Source organism: Dysidea avara, chromosome 5 (assembly GCF_963678975.1).
Source record: "Dysidea avara chromosome 5, odDysAvar1.4, whole genome shotgun sequence".
NCBI lineage: Eukaryota > Metazoa > Porifera > Demospongiae > Dictyoceratida > Dysideidae > Dysidea > Dysidea avara.
In genome coordinates this window covers 17,517,689-17,538,846 of record NC_089276.1, presented here as the reverse complement: position 1 = coordinate 17,538,846, position 21,158 = coordinate 17,517,689, and the positions used below count along the sequence as shown (strand labels likewise).

At 39.6% G+C, this 21,158-nt stretch overlaps 1 protein-coding gene and 1 long non-coding RNA gene across 2 annotated transcripts in view; one reads left to right on the top strand and one right to left on the bottom strand.

Annotated features, from left to right (window-relative positions):
- The window catches only part of LOC136255566 (uncharacterized), a 382,542-nt gene that overhangs the window by 151,325 nt on the left and 210,059 nt on the right, over window positions 1–21,158 (top strand). The window lies entirely within an intron of this gene.
- On the bottom strand, window positions 2,836–3,587 carry LOC136255568 (uncharacterized). Its single transcript, XR_010700963.1, has 3 exons — window positions 3,478–3,587; window positions 3,261–3,345; window positions 2,836–3,064 (listed from the first exon to the last, which is right to left on the bottom strand). It is a non-coding gene; the product is annotated as an uncharacterized lncRNA (long non-coding RNA).

Here is a 21,158-nt window from a genome sequence, read left to right as displayed (position 1 = left end):
TATTTATTCCATTATATAATTCTATTACATTACAAATTATTCTGTAGGGAGTTCAGCTGCAAACAAATTACCCTGTAGAGAGATCAGCTACAAACAAAACACTTTGCAGAGAGTTCAGCTACAAGCAAATGAACCTTTAGAGCGATCAGCAACAAACAAGTCAACTTGTAGAGAGATCAGACCAACCTGCAGAGAGATCAACTACAAACAAATCAACCTGTAGAGAGATCAGTTACACACAAATCAACGTGTAGAGAGATAAGCTAGAAACAGATCACCCTGTAGAGAGTTCAGCTACAAAAAATCACCCTGTAGAGACATCAGCTAGAAACTAGACACAATGTAAGGAGTTCAGCTACAAGCAATCACCCTGTAGAGCAAAGCACTTTTAGAAAATTACTTATTTAACTAATCACTTGCATGTTTACATGTACCATATACTCAATTCTGAGTCTTGTGCATTACAAATAAATAAATAAATAAATAAATAAATAAATAGAGAGTTCAGCTAAAACAAATCAACCCGCAGATAGATCAGCTACAAACAAATCACTTCATAGGCAGTTCAGCTACAAACAAATTACCCTGTAGAGAGATCGGCTACAAATAAATCAACCTGCAGAGAGATCAGCTACACACAAATCAACTTGTATAGAGATCAGCTACAAACAAATCACCCTGTAGAGAAATCAGCTAGAAACTAGACACAATGTAAGGAGTTCAGCTACAAGTAAATCACCCTGTAGAGAGTTCAGCTAAAACTAATCAACGTGCAGAGAGATCAGTTACAAACAAATCACCTTATAGACAGTTCAGCTACAAACAAATTACCTTGTAAAGAGATCGGCTACAAACAAATCAACCTGCAGAGAGATCAGCTACAAACAAATCACCCTGTAGAGAGTTCAGCTAAAACTAATCAACCTGCAGAGAGGTCAGTTACAAACAAATCACCTTATAGACAGTTCAGCTACAAACAAATTACCTTGTAAAGAGATCGGCTACAAACAAATCAACCTGCAGAGAGATCAGCTACACACAAATCAACTTGTAGAGATATCAGCTACAAACAAATCACCCTGTAGAGAGATCAGCTAGAAGAATTCACCTTGTAGAGATTTCAGCTACAAACAATTCACTCTGCAGAGAGATCAGAAAGTTCAGCTACAAACAAATCACCCTGTAGAAAGATCAGCTATAAGAATTCACCTTGTAGAGATTTCAGCTACAAAGAAACCACCATGTAGAGAGTTCAGCTGCAAACAAGTCACCCTGTAGAAAATTCAGCTACAAACAAATCACCCTGTAGAAAGATCAACTAGAAGAAGTTACCTAGTAGAGAGTTCAGCTACACAGAAACCACTCTGTAAAGAACTCAGCTGCAAACAAATCACCTGTACAGAATTCAGCTACAAACAAATCACCCTGTAGAGAGATCAGCTAGGAGAAGTTACCTTGTAGATATTTCAGCTAACCCTGTAGAGAGATCAGCTAGAAGAAGAGTTACCTTGTAGATAGTTCAGCTGCAAACAATTCACCATGTAGAGAGATCAGCTAGAAGAAGTCACCCTGTAGATAGTTCAGCTACAAACAAATCACCCTGTAGAGAGATCAGCTGGAAGAAGAGTTATAGTTCAGCTGCAAACAACTCACCATGTAGAGAGATAAGCTAGAAGAAGTCACCTTGTAAAGTGTTAAGTTACAAAGAAACCACCATGCAGAGAGTTCTGTAATAAATACCGTATAGCGGAAAATTTTGGCGAATTTGGCGAGCGTGCATTGATTCGCCAAAATTTTACTCGCCATTTTTCTAAACACTGAAAGTGTAGTAGACGCTGTTCATTAGTGGGTGAATATTGTTACAGTGCGGTGAGTGGTTAGTCTTCCTATCCCATTGAATACAGTATGATTTTAGACTACTAATAGCTCAGGCAAATGGGCAATTCAGCTCAAGCAATTCAGCTCAGTGCCCTCGCCTCACTTGCCACGTGCGTCCCAGTGACTTAGCGAGCTAGTGCATGCTGTTTTAATTACAGCTAGCTCTCGAGCTAGCTATTTGCATAAGAGCGCGTCGATTCGAATGAGAGGCATTGAACTGTAGTAAGCTTCGTCGCCTACGCAGTCAGATTAAAATTGCGTAGGCAAAGTAATGTCATACATTCGCCAATTTCTGCCAATGATCAATTCGCCAAAAATTTCTCCCGCCAATATTTTCCGCTATACGGTAGTGTGTCGTGCGCCCAAGAAGTCGGCGCGCCACACCGTGAGTATATTAATGTTCTATACCATATGCGTATTTTGTACCGTACGCGTATGGTATGTACCATACGCGTATGGTACATACCATACGCGTACGGTACGATTTTCCGTACCATACGCGTATGGTATAGACATACGCGTATGGTACGTACCATATGCGTATAGCAGCGTATTATGCCTTTACTCAGTATCTTCTAGCCTTGCCATCACCTAGCTACAATGGGCTGTCTTTACAAGCATTTCTAGCTGAGCAAGCTTAGAACACAACACAATAATCTGCTTACTACTGAGCTGTAACTATATTATTCATCAGCACACTGCATGCATTTTATCCTTGCCATGCATGCCCATGCATTTCCCACTATAGTCCTATACTAATGTACCTAAATCTATGTACATGATCTCACTTTGTCTGCAGAACTTTACATAAATGGTACTGTGCATGTATGCTACTTTATACAGTAGCTATCAGAAGCATGCAGATGGTCTTATATGTATACTCAATTATAAATGTGGATAACTGACAATTTACAACAGAATTGGGTAAATAAGCAAGGAGAGCAATTACAGCATGCATGGTAGCTAGTAAGTTCTAACTGAATTATACATATATGCATATACTGCTTGTGCAAAGCTAATAACTGGAAAAATGAACTTCGTAAGTGTCATCAGTTGTGCAGCATGGCTCCTCACTGTATTTGCATTTTTATATATGTACACTCTTCTTCTTTTGAAGATCCAATGTCTTGTTTACGTACTTTTCTTGTTTATACATACTGTAAATAGTATATTCATCACACTGGACCTACAAGCACAAATTAATGTGGATGTTGTTAACTTTAAAGAGTACATTCAGATAAGAGTAGCTAAACACACTGTCTTCCCATCCACAAGCATGACAGTAAGTAGCGAGTAGCTATACAATGCACTTAACAATAATAAAACAATGCTACTTAATATACATTCATTACTGAACTATACATTAGAACTCATAAACTCACCATAAAATCTCTGCCATGTTATGTTTTCCTACTTCATCTCAGCAGGCAATGTACATGCCTCATTCAATAGCAAAGATTCAGCGAACTACAGTTTAAAAAATTTATTGCACAATTAATTACTATGCACATCAGTGTTAGAGTATAGCATGTCTAATATTGCTATATTAAGCTATACAGCCATGCAGATTTACATTACTTTGCAAACTAAAAACATTACTTTCTCTACAGTTATATCTCTTTGCTACCAGTCCTCCCTCAATGTTATTGTATCAGCATTCTCCAGGTCTTCCTCTGTTTGAGCAATCATTATACCTTGTACTTCTCGAGTTCATCTGATTAAAATTGTCTGTTCAACACACCTTTAGTGCCACCAGGCATATAAATATCCATTTTTAAGTGGAATTATAAGCTAGTGTACTAAAAAATTAAAGGTAAACAATAGATTATGTGTAGCAACAATAGAATAAAATATTTAATGAAATAATATATATATATGCCTGAAAAAATTGGCTCCATTTTCCAATGGATGAAAATTATTTAATATGGTTGCTATGTTGTAACCAATCAGAATGCAATATATGGATAATTATATCAAAATCTTATGTTTATATTTATAGCTACAATGCTACCTCTACTGGCTTAGCGTTTATATCACTATGCATTCCAGTTATATTCATTGAAAAATCGTGAATATCAATATGCTGGCACAAATCTACGGCCTAAAAGAAATGAATGTCTTTTGTCCTAAGTAATGCTTTAGAAGATCAAACTTCAAATTTCAGTTTCTGAGTAAGACAAGGAGCATACTGCTCTTGTTTTATGTTGAAGGGATAATTGGGCGCCTTTAAACCCAAACACATTTTTACAAAGTTCATATATACAAGTATAGAGAAACCCCTATAGTAGAGTTTTGGGTAATATCACTCTATATAGCTTTTAATTATTGTACTAATCTTTGACTATCTTCAGGAGTATAAACACATAAATATTATGTGTGGGTATTGTTCTAATTGTAGGGAAGTGTAGGCAGACCATTTATAGGCAAAACAGACTACTGTATATAATATTATTAATCAATAACTAAAAGAACACAATAACAACTAACTGTTACAACTACAGTACACAATATTAATGTTACAGGTATGCATAAATTACATTATATTACATCATGTCACATCATTACATTACATCATTAACTGTATTATAGATATGAAGGAGGAGTAGCATTTGTAATAATGGCCTATAGTTTTTGAATTTTCATTGTATCAACAATGGATCATGAATCCAATAAGAAGCAATATATGTGTAGCAATTGCAGCCACAATGTACTGTGTGGAAGAAGAAACAAAAATTAAAATTTACCATTTACCACACGTTGTCAGTGTGTGCAGTTGCTATGCAACAGCTAGATAATTTGTGACTGGATTTGCAAAAAGGTACCTTTTTCACAGACAAAATTTGACCCATGCATGCATATTTGAAATTTGGGGTTTCATAAGTTTTTGAACATATATACCTTATAATTGCGCATGCCTGCATGCAATTATCCATGGGTGTACAGTAGCTACTAGTATCTATCTGCATTTTGATACTAAGAGCAAGTTTATCAGTGTAAGGAGTCAATTGTTACATCATTTTGTTTGCTGGTATGTAAAATGTGTGGAAAAGGTACCTTTTCACAAATCTGGTCATTTTAACTCAACTATATTCTAAAGAACGCATACAGTATACCAGCTTGTGTACTTTCAAATCAATTACACTGTGGATAAATGAAGTCATTTATTATAAAAATGCAAGATGGAAATCCATGACAAATAAGGCAGTAGACAGCAGGACGAGGCAATAAATCAATATGTACAAAAGTCAGAAGACATCAAGAAAATAATCCACAGGTGCTTACATAAACCATCATAATTATATGGGTGATGGCTCTATTGCATGTATTTTGTGGAACTGTCAGATACTTTGATGAAATGTCAGATACTTTAATGAAATGAAATGAACAGAAAGACTAGCCCCTCCCCCCTCCCCCCTCCCCGAACAGAAATGAAAACAGAGTGCCATCAGGCGTAGTAAATAGGTACGGAAGTGCAAAAACCTTCTGCTTGATATTATACGCATACCATGCAGGTTAGCTATACTCAGATGGTACGATTTTCCGTACCATACGCGTATGGTTGTACCGTACGCGTATACGCATATGGTATGTACCATACGCGTATGGTACAAAATACGCATATGGTATAGAACATTAACATGAAGAAAGAAAACGCAATTTTCACACCTATGTGATCCCTTATCCGATTGGAACCAAATTTGCTAGAGACGTGCCGCCCAGTTAGGGGAGTCTACATACCAAATTTAAAGAAAATCGCTCCAGCCATTTCCGAGATACGAGCAAACAAAATTTTGTTTTAATTTTTTGGTTTATTTCTTCTTCATCTTCTTCATTTCGCATACTTCGCAAAATTCGCCATAAAACACGAATGTGTGCTCGGATTGGGCTGAAATTTGGCATACTTAACGGGCCGATTAAGGCGGATCTCCGTACCAACTTTGGTAGGATTCCAATGCACATTCATGGAGCTATGACCAATTATGTGCGTAAAATTAGGTCGAAGGTCTGTCACGCCTACAGGATAAATCCCTTGGAGGAATCAGTTGAAAATTGATATGTAGATGGATCAACCATCGTAGGAGTGTTTTTTTGTGGTTTGAAAGGAATCGGGATAAAGACCATGGAGATATGACACAAAACCCAACATGTGTCAAAATTACGCGATCGATTTTTATGAATAAAAAAACTATTAGTTTTCGTGTCTACCAGACAAACCGCTTAGAGCAACGAACTGAAAATCAGTATGTAGCTGGAATAATCATCATAGAAAGTCCTTGCTGTAGTACAGAAGAATCGGATTACAGATCACTGAGTTATGATTCGAAAGGCAACTACGTGCAGCAAATGCGAGATCGAGATACTCTAATAGAACAGTCACCCTAATAAAGCATTCAGCTGCATTTATAATTTACTCAGTGTATATTACATTGCAAGTTATTCTGTAGGGAATTCAGCTACAAACAAGTCACCCTGTAGTCAGATCAGCTAGAAGAAGGTACCTAATAGAGAGTTCAGCTACAAAGAAGCCATCATGTAGAGAGTTCAGCTCAAATAAATCACCCTGTAGAGAATTCAGCTACAAACAAATTGCCCTGTAGAGAGATCAGCTAGAAGAAGTTACCTTGTAGAGAGTTCAGTTACAAAGAAACAATCATGCAAAGCGTTTAGCTGCAAACAAATCACCCAGTAGAAAGTTCCGCTATGAACAGATCACACTGTAGAGAGTTCAATTAGAAACAAGTCATCCTGTAGAGAGATCAGCTAGAAGAAGTCACCTTGTAGAGAGTTCAGTTACAAAGAAACAATCATGCAAAGAGTTTAGCTGCAAATAAATCATCCAGTAGAAAGTTCCGCTATGAACAGATCACACTGTAGAGAGTTCAGTTAGAAACAAGTCATCCTGTAGAGAGATCAGCTAGAAGAAGTCACTTTGTAGAGAATTCAGCTACAAAGAAACCACCATGTAAGAGAGTTCAGCTGCAAACAAATCACCTGTAGAGAGTTCAGCTAGGAACAAGTCATCCTGTACAGTGATCAGCTAGAAACAAGTCATCCTGTAGAGAGTTCAGCTAGATGAAGTTACATTGTAGAGAGTTCAGCTACAAAGAAACTACCATGTAGAGAGTTCAGCTGCAAACAAATCGCCCTGTGGAGAATTCAGCTACAAACAAATTACCCTGTAAAAAGATCAGCTAGAAGAAGTTACCTTGTAGAGAGTTCAGCTAGAAACAAATCACCCTGTAGAGAGTTCAGCTAGAAACAAGTCACCCTGTGGAGAGATCAGCTAGAAACAAGCCACCGTAGAGAGTTCAGCTAGAAAAAGTTACATTGTAGATAGTTCAGCTATAAAGAAACTACCATGTAGAGAGTTCAGCTGCAAACAAATCGCCCTGTAGAGAATTCAGCTACAAACAAACCACCCTGTAGAAAGATCAGCTAGAAGAAGTTACCTTGTAGAGAGTTCAGCTACAAACAAATCACCCTGTAGAGAGTTCAGCTACAAACAAGTCACCCTGTAGAGAGTTCAGCTACAAAGAAACTACCGTGTAGAGAGTTCAGCTGCAAATAAATCGCCCTGTAGAGAATTCAGCTACAAACAAAATCACCCTGTAGAAAGATCAGCTAGAAGAAGTTACCTTGTAGAGAGTTCAGCTACAAACAAATCACCCTGTAGAGAGTTCAGCTACAAACAAGTCATCCGGTAGAGAGATCAGCTAGAAGGATCACCTTGCAGAGAGGTCAGCTACAATGAAATCACCATGCTTCATCTTTTCTTCTTCCTGTAGTAAAGAAAAAAATGATAGGTTAAAAAGCCCTAGGCCGGCTTTGGGGTATACAATTACAAAAAGAAGTGAAATCTAATCCAAAACAGCCAAGCTGTAAAAAAAGTGTGCAGCCCTCAAAAAAGGCTGTGGTGAAAAAAGATGTGAAATCCAAGGTGGCGGCCAAGAAATGGCTGTGATGGTAGGTTAATGGTAAAAATTTTAATAATGACAATTCAGGTGAATTTGTGCCAAGACCAAGCAGCACCAAATTCACCTGAATTGTTGTTATTAAAATTTTTACCATTAACCTACCATCACAGCCATTTCTTGGCCGCCACCTTGGATTTCACATCTTTTTTCACCATAGCCTTTCTCAGGGCCGCACTCTTTTTACAGCTTGGCTGTTTTGGATTAGATATATATAACTTGTACATTTACTGATAAATTCAGAAAGTATTTAACATCTGCTTCATCTTTTCTTCTTCCTGTGGTAAAGAAAAAACGATAGGTTAAAAAAGCCCCAAAGCCGGCCATAGGCTGACTTTGGGGTATACAAATACAAAAAGAAGTGAAATCAAATCCAAAACAGCCAAGCTGTAAAAGTGTGCGGCCCTCAAAAAAGGCTATGGTGAAAAAAGATCTGAAATCATAGGTGGCGGCCAAGAAATGGCTGTGATGGTAGGTTAATGGTAAAAATGTTAATAATGACAATTCAGGTGAATTTTGTACCAAGACCAAGCGGCACCAAATTCATCTGAATTGTCGTTATTAAAATTTTTACCATTAACCTACCATCACAGCCATTTCTTGGCCGCCACCTTGGATTTCACATCTTTTTTCACCATAGCCTTTTTTGAGGGCCACACACTTTTTTTACAGTTTGACTGTTCTGGATTAGATTTTCTTTACTACAGGAAAGAGAAACAAGATGCAAAGGATTAAATTTTTTTATAATTTTATATAAATGAGCTTTTCTTGACAGGTATATAACTATTCAACTTGTTAAAATTTTGGACAGTTAATTAATCCTTGTTCTGTAACTAGTTATATTATATAATTACTGTAATCTACTACATAACTTAGTTACAAATGAGGTTTACATGCACATTTAAACCAAGTTAATGTAGGAGCTATTAATTGTGCAGGTATAATTAGAAATGTTAGTGAGCAATGGGTGGAATTTGCTCATGCGCAGTGTTCAACACATGCCTCCTAGTGTGAACAGCATGGCTCATTAGTTGTTAAGGTGAGCCATCATGCCACAGACAAAGAGGACAAAAGGAAGAATCCCTTCCTCCCATCCCATTGGTTTGTACAAGGGTTGCTCTATCTGTCACCAAACGTGCCTCCAGTTTACGAAATCACAATTGCATACTAGCATACCTTATATCTGATGTTTTTTTTAAATACATGTGGTTGTGTATTTATATGTATAGTTTGTTATTGTAGGAAACAAGCAAGTTAATTACATTGCCTGAGGAATCGACACCCAGTCAAGGCTTTGAGCAACCCAACATGTATAGTAAGAAGAGCGGAGGATTGGTTGGCATTACCTAGTGTGTTCAGCAAGCAATAACCACAGCTCATGCATGAGTAACTCTAGACATGTGCATGCAGCTGTAGCAGCAATGGGGTCACATAAAAAATTTGAAAATAAAACAACGCTATTTAATACCTTTAGCTAATTAACTCCATAAGAATTTGTGTATCCATTATTTTGATTCACTGTAGGTTACATAGGAATGTGAACTTTAACTCTATCATCATGTGTAGTTTCTATTCACTGTAGGTGTCATGTGAGTCAGAAATATTCACATAAGTGGGTACTAACAACGCGATGTGAATTTTGGCAATAGCTTGTTAGTGCTAATGGTACCCAAAATCACAGAAGCAGTGCTACCAGTGTTATGTTCAGTCTGGCAGGAGCCTGTCAGTGTTAATGCTACCCTCTGTGTGCCAGCAAAAGTATCCACTGTCAGAGTATACCCTACCAAAAAACAAAATTTACCAGTCTTAATGCAGTCTGGCAGGAGCCTTTCAGTGCTAATACTTCCCTATATGCCTGAACAGTATCCTGTGTCAGAGTTAAGTGTGAGTATAGGCACGGCTGAATACAAGGTGGCAGGTGTGCGCCTGCCCATGATTCAGCATCTCCATCCTTACTTGTCGGGATGTGATAGTACGAGGACTCTAATAGGGTCTGCCTCCCTGTATACTAAGTAATGTCTGATACACCCAAGTTATGTCAAAAGTCTGAAAAATCCCTGTTTGCTATTCAAAAGTATTCACCAACCCATCTAATCATATATTGTATTGTATAGTAGGGACTACAAAGGAGTAGGAGTGGCCCACGAAATAATATCACCTAAAAACAGCCTCAATTTTCCCAGACAACGATGAAGCAGTATATATTAGTTAGGTAAAACTAAACCCAAACAAGCTTTCAGATTGACCCGAAACGCTTTCAACAAGTTGCTACAGAATTTTTCAAAAATTTTATACAAACAAATTTTCTAATGACTGACTGAGTAACTGATAGCCTTGCCGCACTGAATGGTAAAGGCTGATAGCCTTGCCGTGCTGAGTGGTCAATCACCCCTGCCAATACGAGTTCTACCACTGGATTGCTTTTATAGACATACCTAAATGCTTCGATGATGGGTGGGAGAAGGTAACATTGCTGTTATGTTTGTTAATGTAAACGGACAAGTCCAGGAGATATCATGGAAATACTTCACCATGTGCCACAATAGAATCGATTGTGGGATGTGAGTAAAATCTGCCAAAATATGTGATGAATGTCTACCATGCCAAACTATGGTGAACTACGTGTGAATTACTTTGTTAAACTAGTTTGTGTGCATTCAGGCTGCTAATAATTCGTGCAACACATGTTAATTGCGAGTCCTAGTGTATGGTGAAGCTACACGACTAGAAAGTTCCATAAATCATTTGAAGCATTACCTTGCTTGTGCTATATGAAAAATAAGGCACTCGGCACTTGGCCTCGATGCTAAAAAAGCACTTGGCTTTGTAGGATAATCTTATTATTGTATTATAGGCTAATTATAATCATAGAGTATTCATAGCAATGGTTGTAAGTAGGATCACGTGTGTGTGTGTGATTTAATTGGTTATCACGTTCCTACATGGCGCTGCGAGCAGTTTTCAGACCCGTGTAGCCATCAACGCAACCGTCGTCATCACCCTTCAAACTCACTACTGGGTTATTGTAACCACTCAACTGGTTCCCTGGTGCCGGTTAGAGGCACCACAGAAGGTGATACTTTGTCGTACATTGTGACTGTTCCTTCTACCATTCTTCTCTCTCCACTTAGCACCGATCTGCCAAGTTCACCCAACCACCAAGAATGCCCTAAGTGTTCAGACAAGGTGATTTACCTAAGTTAGACATACAAATAGACTGCGGTTCAGACATTGCTGCATGGCAAGCTCAGTGGGAATCGTACATGAGTCTTTCGGGACTGTCAGAAGAAAGTGCAGATAAGAAAGTCCAAGCACTAAACCTGTGTTTTTCCAGAGAAACTCTCTCCATTGTTCAAAATCTCGGCCTTTCTGATACTGAGAAAGCAGACATTGCAGCAATCATAAGCGCCATCAAAATTATATAGATGGCCACATTAATGAGTCAGTGGAGCGTAGAAACTTTTGTAGACGTAATCAACAGCCTGGAGAGACCTTCGATGACTTCGTATTAGCGCTTTGCGAACTGGTCAAGACATGTAACTTTTGTTCGAACGATTGTACACGCAAGAACATACGCAATCAAATCATTGAAGGTATCCTCGACGGGGACACAGTTGAAGATCTCTTGCAGGAGAAAGACCTGACCCTTGACAGGGCTATGCAGGTATTACAAGCCCAAGAAGCAGCTAAGAGACAGCGGGCAAGCATGTCTAGCGGATACCATGACTCAGTTGCAGAGTTAAAAAACCCACCGCCATCCCGCAGAAACCCACTCAGCCAGGCAACCTCCAGTCACCCACCAACCTGTTCAGGATGTGGTAACAAGCCTCACTTTGGAGGTCGTTCACGGTGCCCTGCTTTTGGCCTGTCTTGTAACATTTGCGGCAAATTGGGTCATTTTGCTAAGGTATGCCATAGCAAACTGCCACAGCCAGATACCACACTAACACCAGCTGGTGCCAATGCCCTGTCACTCCTTTCCACCATCCGTCACGTGACTTCCACTGATCCCGCCCCCAAGAGTACTCTCAATATCTCTTCGCTTAACGGAGCTACAGCCGCTATCGTTTTGCCAGACTCAGGGGCAGACATCTCTGCAGCTGGTGAAGAAATACTAGCTCATCTGAATGAACACATTGATAACCTCCTGCCATCCACCACAGTCCCCAAAGCTGCTAATGGTACGGAAATGCACCCTGTGGGAAAACTGCCCATCTGCCTTAAACTCGGCAACACAGAATTATCCGATGACCTACACATTTATCCAGATGTTTGCGGAATCCTTATATCATGGAAAGCCTGCAAGAACCTCGGCATACTACCAGACTGTTATCCACACCCACCGGCTTCCACTAAAGCTATCTGTACCACAACCCTTGATGAATCACCTATCAACATCAAAAATGCAGGCACTTCCATGCTCACCAAAGACTCCATAATTAACGAATTCCCCAGAGTATTCGATGGCATTATTAGAGCTATGGATGGTGAGCAATTCCACATCCACTTGACAAGTGATGCCAAACCATTTTGTGTGACATCTCCCTGATCTATACCCTTCGCATATTGCGATAAGTTAGCTGCAGAACTAGAATTGTTACAGGAACAGCACATCATTGCCCCTGTTACTGAACCGACAGATTGGTGTGCCCCCATTGTAGTTACCCCCCCAAAAAACAGTGACTCTATCTGTATGTGTGTGGACTTGTCCCATTTGAACCGCTTTGTAAGATGAGAAAGATACCAGTCATGCTCCCCAGCAGAGGCTGTAGCAGACATGGCTGCAAGCAATGCGAAATTCTTTACAGTCTTAGATGCTAGAAAGGGATATCATCAGTGTCCATTAGATGCACAAAGCCAACTTTTGACAACCTTCATAACTCCGTTTGGTAGGTTCAAATACCTTCGGGCCCCTTATGGTATATCATCCATCTCTGAACATTATGATCAACGCATGGCAGAAGCATTCATAGGACTTAGTTGATTTTGAAGAATTGTTGATGATATTGATATATATATATGACAGCGATGCCACACAACATGCTGCCCATTTCAGAGCATTTCTTCAAAGATGTGTCGACAAACAGATTGCTCTCAACTCAGACAAGTGCCACTTCTCCCAGAGCACTGTTACCTTTGCGGGCTTTCGCATCTCCAGTGATGGCTACCAGATTGACAAGGCCATCACTGAAGCTATATCCAGTTTTCCCACACCAAACAATCGCACTGATCTCCGATCCTTCTTCGGACTAGCTAACCAATTGTCTGCTTCCACTAACACTATCTCTCCATTGCTTACTCCACTCCGACCCCTCCTGAGCACAAAATGACTTCCTTTGGTCATCCACTCATGACCAAGCATTTCAAGCAGCAAAAATACACCTAACAGTTGCACCAATTCTATCTTTCTTTGACTTGCACAAGCCCACTAAGCTGTGCACAGACGCCAGCCGCCATGGTTTAGGATTTATATTACAGCAGCAAAATCCTGATGGTAAATGGAATCTCATTCAAGCCGGTTCACGCTTCCTCTCTGACACCGAGTCTCGATACGCCATCATAGAATTAGAAATGCTGGCAGTCTGCTGGGCTATTCAGAGATGTCACCTATTCTTAGCTGGACTGCAGCACTTCCAAGTTGTTACAGACCACAACCCACTGATTCTTATCTTGAACAACCACAGGCTGGATGAAATCGAAAATCCCCGTTTACAACGCCTATGCACTCGAGTAATGGGTTACAACTTCACTGCTATATGGCTCAAAGGCAGCAACAACAATGCACCTGATGCATTGTCCAGATACCCAGTGTCAGAACCACCACCCTGTGACATGTTGGCTGAAGTGGACACTTTCAATCAACCAGAACCGTCAATCTCAGAGATTAGGGCCTTCACCACCTCTACTCAAACCAATCCTCACCTTGAGACATTGCTTAAGGCTGCCAAGGAAGACCCTGAATATCAACAACTACGACAGTTTATCCTTGAGGGATTCCCCTCACACCATTCACAATTGCCTGACTCATGTAAGAGGTACTGGTCAGTCCGGGATCACCTTACCATTGGTGATAACTTAATAGTATATGGGTGTCGCTTACTCATACCCACTAAATTGCACTCAGAAATTCTCACTCAGCTTCATGAGTCCCATCAAGGATCAATTAGAACCAAGCAGAGAGCACGCCTCTCAGTTTACTGGCCTGGAATAGACAATGATATTGACAATGTAATCCTCTCCTGTAAACTATGTCAAGACCATCTTCCAAGCAACCCTAAAGAGCCTATTATCCAAAAGCCACAACCAGCAAGACCATTCCAAGAAATTGCTGTAGACCTCTGCTCACATGCAGGGCGCACATACTTAGTTATTGTGGACTGTCTCACAGACTGGCCAGCTGTGATATCTCTAGACCATGGTACTACATCTCAACAAGTATAATCATAACTATCCGTCAATCCTTCTGCCGCACAGCCATCCCAGATGTTGTATGGTCAGATGGTGGTCCCCAGTTTACCTCAAAACAATTCAATGACTTTGCTAGTCGATGGGGCTTTCGTCACGTTGTCTCTTCACCCCGCTACCCCCAGAGCAATGGGAAAGTTGAAGCTACAGTCAAATCTATGAAGAAGCTACTACGCACTTGCTGGACAGGGAGATCACTGGATTATGAAAAATTCTGCAGAGCTCTGTTGCAGTACAGAAACACTCCCAGCAGAAAAGATGGGCTATCTCCTGCACAAAAACTATTTGGGCATCCAGTGCAAGACATTCTACCAGCTCACCATCGTGCATTTTCACCAGAGTGGTAACGTCCTCTTGCAATGTCAGAACAACAGCATCAAGATAATCTGGCATCATCTGCTAAATTCTACAATCAACATGCCCACACACTGCCTGACATCATCGTTGGATCACATGTTGCTGTCCAAAATCCCCAAAGTAAAGCTTGGGACATCTATGGTATCGTCACTGAGATCAACCCATGACGTCGCTACTACATTAAGACTAAAGGGGGCAGAGTGTTAGTTCGCAATCACCTCTTTCTTCGTCGCCGTGTTCCACTGTCAATCCCAGACAAAACACTACTTACAATGCAAGGAGAACCTGAGCCATCACAGCCACCTCTGCGCAGATCCTCCCGCACTAAAAATCCTACCAAAAGACTTATTGAAGACCCTGATTGGAACTAACTTCTTATAGCGTTTGTGACTGTACCCTCCCACAAACACTTGTTGGGGGGGAGATGTAGGATAATCTTAGTATTGTATTATAGGCTAATTATAATCATAGTGTATTCTTAGCAATGGTTGTAAGTAGGATCACGTGTGTGTGTGTGATTTAATTGGTTATCACATTCCTACAGGCTTTGCCTTGTATTTTATTAGCAATTCAGTTGCACGCCTTGTACTTTATTTTTCATATAACACTCGTAGTAATGCTTTAACATATACATGGTTTATCAATAAAACAGTCTCTATTAGCAAGGATACAACACTTAGCAATATGCCTATCTTGCCCATTACATGCATACAGCAATTCAATGAATGAAATAGGCACTCACATGATTGAAATTCAAATCGAAACAAATACCCATGAAACCTCTTTGAAAAAGATTCTTGCAGCACACTACCTTTTGCAAACATTGATATTAACTGTTAACTCAGATATTGCTTGGGCCAATGCAGGTGAGTCCTATACTGTGATGGCACCATAGACTGAGTCATAGGCTGCTGGGTTAATCGAGATGTGGATCTAATGCATGCAAACTTACTGTCATTTGATTTCAAATGACTGTTAAGTCATTGGAATGTATTTGCTGTATTTCGTGGATGCCTCTTTCATGTATTAAATTGTTCTATGCATTTACTAGGTGAGATAGTGTATTGTTAGGTGTTTATAAGCATTGTATCCTTGCTATTAGAGACTATAATGTATCAGAACTCAGTACAATGTGAATTGTTATGTGCATCACTAAACTCTATGCAGGGAGACTTGTGACTAACTACACTCTCAGCAGCATGACTGGTAACCTCTCTACAGGGTGTTTCTATTTGTAGCTGAATTTTCTACTGGTTGCTGAAATCACGACAGGGTGACTTGTTTGTAGCTGAGGAAGATTTAGTCTAACTCTCTACTGGATGCGTAGCTGTGTAGCTGAACTCTACAGGATGACTAGTTTGTAGTTAAACTCTCTACAAGAGACTTGTATCATAAATGAACTCTCAACAGGGTAATTTGTTACCTATGTAGCCAAACTCTCTACAGGATGAATTAGCTGAACTCTCTCCTGTACTAAAGCTGAACTCTCGATAGGGTGAATTGTAATATAGCTGAACTCTCTACTGGGTGACTTGTTTGTAGCTGAACTGTAGCTGAACTACAGAGCAACTTGAACTCTCTACAAGGTGACTTATACATAAGGTAACTGAATTCTCTTCAGAGTGACTTGTTTATAGCTGAACTCTATTGCAAGGTAGTTGGTGTATGTGAACAAACAGCCTTTGCTCTGTATAAAAACTTGCATTTGCAGCACCATGCCATGGGCACACTTAGCCTCCTAGGTATATTTGTTGCTAATCTGGATACATGTGGAATATTTTGTGTTGAATGTAAGTACTGTTCTATTTGTAAGGGGCTGGTGTGACCCTGTTATGGGAGGGTGCCCCCGTTATGGGACAAAGACTGGTCCATGAGGCTCATCTCGGATTCTTATTAGCATGTCTTTCCTCTAACTACACGCATGGATACACACACTGCTAAAAAAGGGTGTTCCCAGTACACCTTTAGGGATGTCACCTCAAAAATTCCAAAATGACACCCCCATTTGCACCCCTGCAGGGTGTAAGGGCGTTATAGCTTGTAGGGTGTATGGGTGTTTCATATGGGTGTTTCATAGGGGTGTTTACCCTACACCTTTACATCTTAAGAGTGCTCTGGTCCCATGCATATTCCATCCCAGTACCAAAATTAGTGCACCTGCTCCCAAAGTTGTAACTCCTGTGCAGTGGCAGATACAGGGGATTGCAATGGTTTCAGCTGAAACCCCCTCTGAAAATAGCTTACGCCACAAATTTGTTTACAATTTGTGTAGGCGATAAAACCATGAGGAGCTATGCATATTGGGACTTTTCTACTGACTAAACTACATACTTTTGCCTTTGAAATCACTCAGCAAATCACTGAAAATGCCATTACGGCATTCAAGTGCATTAAGCTTCTCTAAAAATAATTATCGTTATAATGAGTACAAGTACTGTTTTGCTTGAAACTTCCTGCAAATGAAACAATGTTGTGGGGTGACTTTTACCGATTCATTGCTAGGCCCTTCATGCCCCTATACTATCTGTGCTATAGACCATGGCCACTGAGCTATCAAAAACTGCATGAGCTAACTTAGTAGCTAACATTCATCCCAGCTGGACTATATTATACACTTCTCAGTCTGGGATCACAGTTATTGAAAACTTCCCGGGAAACTTCCTCAGCCTGAAGCTCCCTCTGAAATTTCTAAATCCGCCACTGCTATGTGGCTGACAGGTGCTGTTGATGCTGATTTACGTAAATCCAGGTGGCACTGACAAATTAGGCCAGAAGGAGTTGTCAGTTCAGTTGTTCCCAGACCATTTTTTGAACAGGCGCTTATAATACAATTGATAAGTGCCGTGCTGAGAAAAAGTGATATGGCCATGCGAGACTAGGATCCGCCCCTCAAAGGAATTATTAGCTAGCTACCTCTCTACACTGGTCCCAGCATTAATAAATGTTAGAGACAACTCCTTGGGTACTACACCCGTTCACCCTCATCTTACGCGCACATGTACTTACACTTCGTTAAAATCACGTACGTGTTTGGGTTGTGGTGTGTGCCGCAACTATTAATTATCCTTCTAGAAGTAAATGAATGATGAAAGCAAACAGCATGGTGTAGTGGACAGAACGTAATCGGAACAACAGATTCATGAATCCACTGTCATTACCTTGGCTGTGTGAAATTTCTGGAGCCGTACACCTAGCACAACTGGGTCTTACAGCAGGCAGGCAGGCAGATGAAATCCAGGTGAATTTCAAAATTTTAAAAACTCACTGTACATCAAAACATTTGACTTTTCGCTGTTTAACCAAGGTACAGCATCATTACAGCAGTAATAATGTATTCCAGGTGGTTTTTTTGGATAAAACTTATTGCAAGGCTATTTTTTAAAGTGCAAAAAAATTACGAAGCTATATAATTTCTTACCAATCCCTGCTTATTAAGTACTATCATACTTAATGATACAATTATCATGTTCAATAATTATTATTATGTAAGGTAGTGGATTTAGTGTAGCTGAATGTAGAATACTAATGTGGTGTGTACCATGAATTATAAGTAAAGTACCAATGAATCTCCTGCACTGGTACAATATAACTCCTCTTACATTACCTGGGGTCTGGTTTACCCTTATGCAGTTGATATTAGCACATTAATTTATGGGGTAGGGCATCTTCTTGTACTATTTAGCCAAACTTTGTTTATTGTCAATAGACTACAAACCATGTGTCAAATGGGGCTTTCCAGGTAAGGTAAGAGTGTTTCTATTAAATTTTGTAATTATAAGATATCAAGCAACTGAAAATTACATACTGTATATGTATACAAGTAAAAATTATATAGTAAACAATACGTACAAATAAGAGTCATGTTGTTATACACTAAACATTCAGTCATTGGAAATAAAATCATTTTGTTCTGAAGAAAACACCTGGCAAGATGAAGCCTCATCCAGTCCTGGTGGAAAGTCCACAGACTTTCTCTCCTACTTGCTTTTGTGTTATTGTGTTCTTCCTACAACTTTGATTTGAGTACAAGTGTTACTGGGAAAAGATTTGTATAAAATCTGTTTTGTAGGTTCATCAATGTTTCAGAAAACATAGTCATATATCTACACCATTCCGTTGTTACAGCTAATGGTTGTTGCTGTAATCCAATGATCACGTGATGGACAATGAACAATGTGAACCCAATTAGTTGTGGGCTCATTGGATGGCTTATCTTGTTGCAGGGTTGACCTTAATCCATTTAATTTAGGAAACTTTAACATTTTTTGACAGTGACTGATCTCTATATCTGTAAGCTTTTCACCCATGATGATGAGATGGGTATCAATACACAGTGGTTTCTTCTTTTTTGGAGATTCAACGTCTGCAGTTTCCAAATCAATAACTTTGATGATAGCTTCATTTGTGTCACTGCTTGTGGTGCTACTACCACTATCGCTGGTGCTGAGGTTGGCGTAACTACTGCCTGTATTGTTGGTGTTACTACTGCCAGTATTGTTGGTGCTACTACTGCTGGCACCGTGGCTTGTTAAAGTATTACAGCTACCTCCACTGCCATCTTTGCTTGTGCTGGTGATGCACTTGGTAGCATTGCTGGTACCGTTGTTATCTTTCTCTGGACTTTGTAACTCTATTACTAATTTCTCTTTCATCAATCGAAGTGAATTGTTGATTAACATTTCTGTTTTGCTGCTCTCTCTTTGATCTCTTATGCTAATTGTAAGGTAATTCCAGAGTCCTCCTTGTGCTAAGTCAGAAAATATTGTTTGTTTCCAGTGACTGTGCACTTGATATTTCTGCTTCACCATAGAAATATTGTACAAATAGGCAAAATTACCCATAGCACATGCATGATCCACTGTTACAGAGTCCATTCTCATTGCCACAGCAAATGTATCATTCCAATTTCCCACCTCTCTCTTGCATGTCAATTCTTCGTCAAGTTTAGCATTCCAAATTTCATTGTACACATGGTACCCTCTAGTGACTGTGGCAACACTAAAGCACGACGCCATTTTCAAATGCTGAAGTTTCATGTTCAGACATGGTGCGTGGGCGTGTGATTTTGGTCAATCCGTCAATATCTTCCCCGTCAAATATTTCAAAGCCTTGCATCTGTCAAATTTCTCCCGTCAAAATATTGTACTATATGGTACACAAACGGCACTCAGAGACCTCAGCCTGTAAAGTGCTCCTGGAGTGAGACCTGAGGTTAAAGTGAGTGAGATTTGTTTACTTATGAGTGAGATTTGTTTACTTATGAGTGAGGTATGAGTGAGGTCTCCTCTTAATAGAAAATTCCTGTAAAAATTGCAAAATTTTCTACTTGCTTTGGCTGTTTTCAGTTATACCTCTCCACATTTAGCCATTAGAGGACTGTTTAGCGCTTATCTGAGAGGCCTGAAGTGAAATTAAATTAAGTGAGAGCTTAATTTTACAGGAATCACAATGCGCGAGATGGAAAACCATGTGTGAGACAACAATCCAAAGCATGCGTCACGCATAGTACATGAGAGTTGAGGTATCTGGGAACTGAGCACTAGCTATATACATAGTTAGCAGTTGTCACGAATTAGTCATCACAAATTTATTTTCCAAGAGCATTTATAGTTGCTGATTGCTTTTCCCACGATGTGATAGTTATGTACTGGTGACAATTTCCTTACAGCCTGACTAAGTTCTGCCATGAATCTCAGCTGTATGAACTGAAGTGTTGCCCATTGCAAGAACTGTTGCCATAGGCCTACTGTATTTTTCATGCACACAAGCATAGGCGGTGTTCTAGTGTTATATTATACTTCCTGGTTGTCTGGTTGGAGTGATTTTCTCTAGTACTCAAACCGTTACGATTTTCGGTGATCAGGATATCAGTAAGTGTTTATATAATCTAATCCAAAACAGCCAAGCTGTAAAAAAAAGAGTGCGGCCCTCAAAAAGGCTATGGTGAAAAAAGATGTGAAATCCAAGGTGGCAGCCAAGAAATGGCTGTGATGGTAAGTTAATGGTAAAAATTTTAATAACGACAATTCAGGTGAATTTTGTGCCAAGACCAAACGGCACCAAATTCATCTGAATTGTCGTTATTAAAATTTTTACCATTAACTTACCATCATAGCCATTTCTTGGCTGCCACCTTGGATTTCACATCTTTTTTCATCATAGCCTTTTGAGGGCCACACTATTTTTTTACAGCTTGGCTGTTTTCGATTAGATTTCACTTCTTTTTGTATTTGTATACCCAAAAGCCGGCCTATGGCCGGCTTTGGGACTTTTTTAACCTATCTTTTTTCTTTACCACAGGAAGAAGAAAAGATAAAGCAGATGTACTTTAAATATTTATTTTAACAGTAAATGTACAAATTATATATATAATACATATAATTATTACAGAACTCTCCATGGTGGTTTCTTTGTAACTGAACACTCTACAAGGTGACTTCTTCTAGCTGCTCTCTCTACAGGGTGAATTGTGTGTAGCTGAACGAT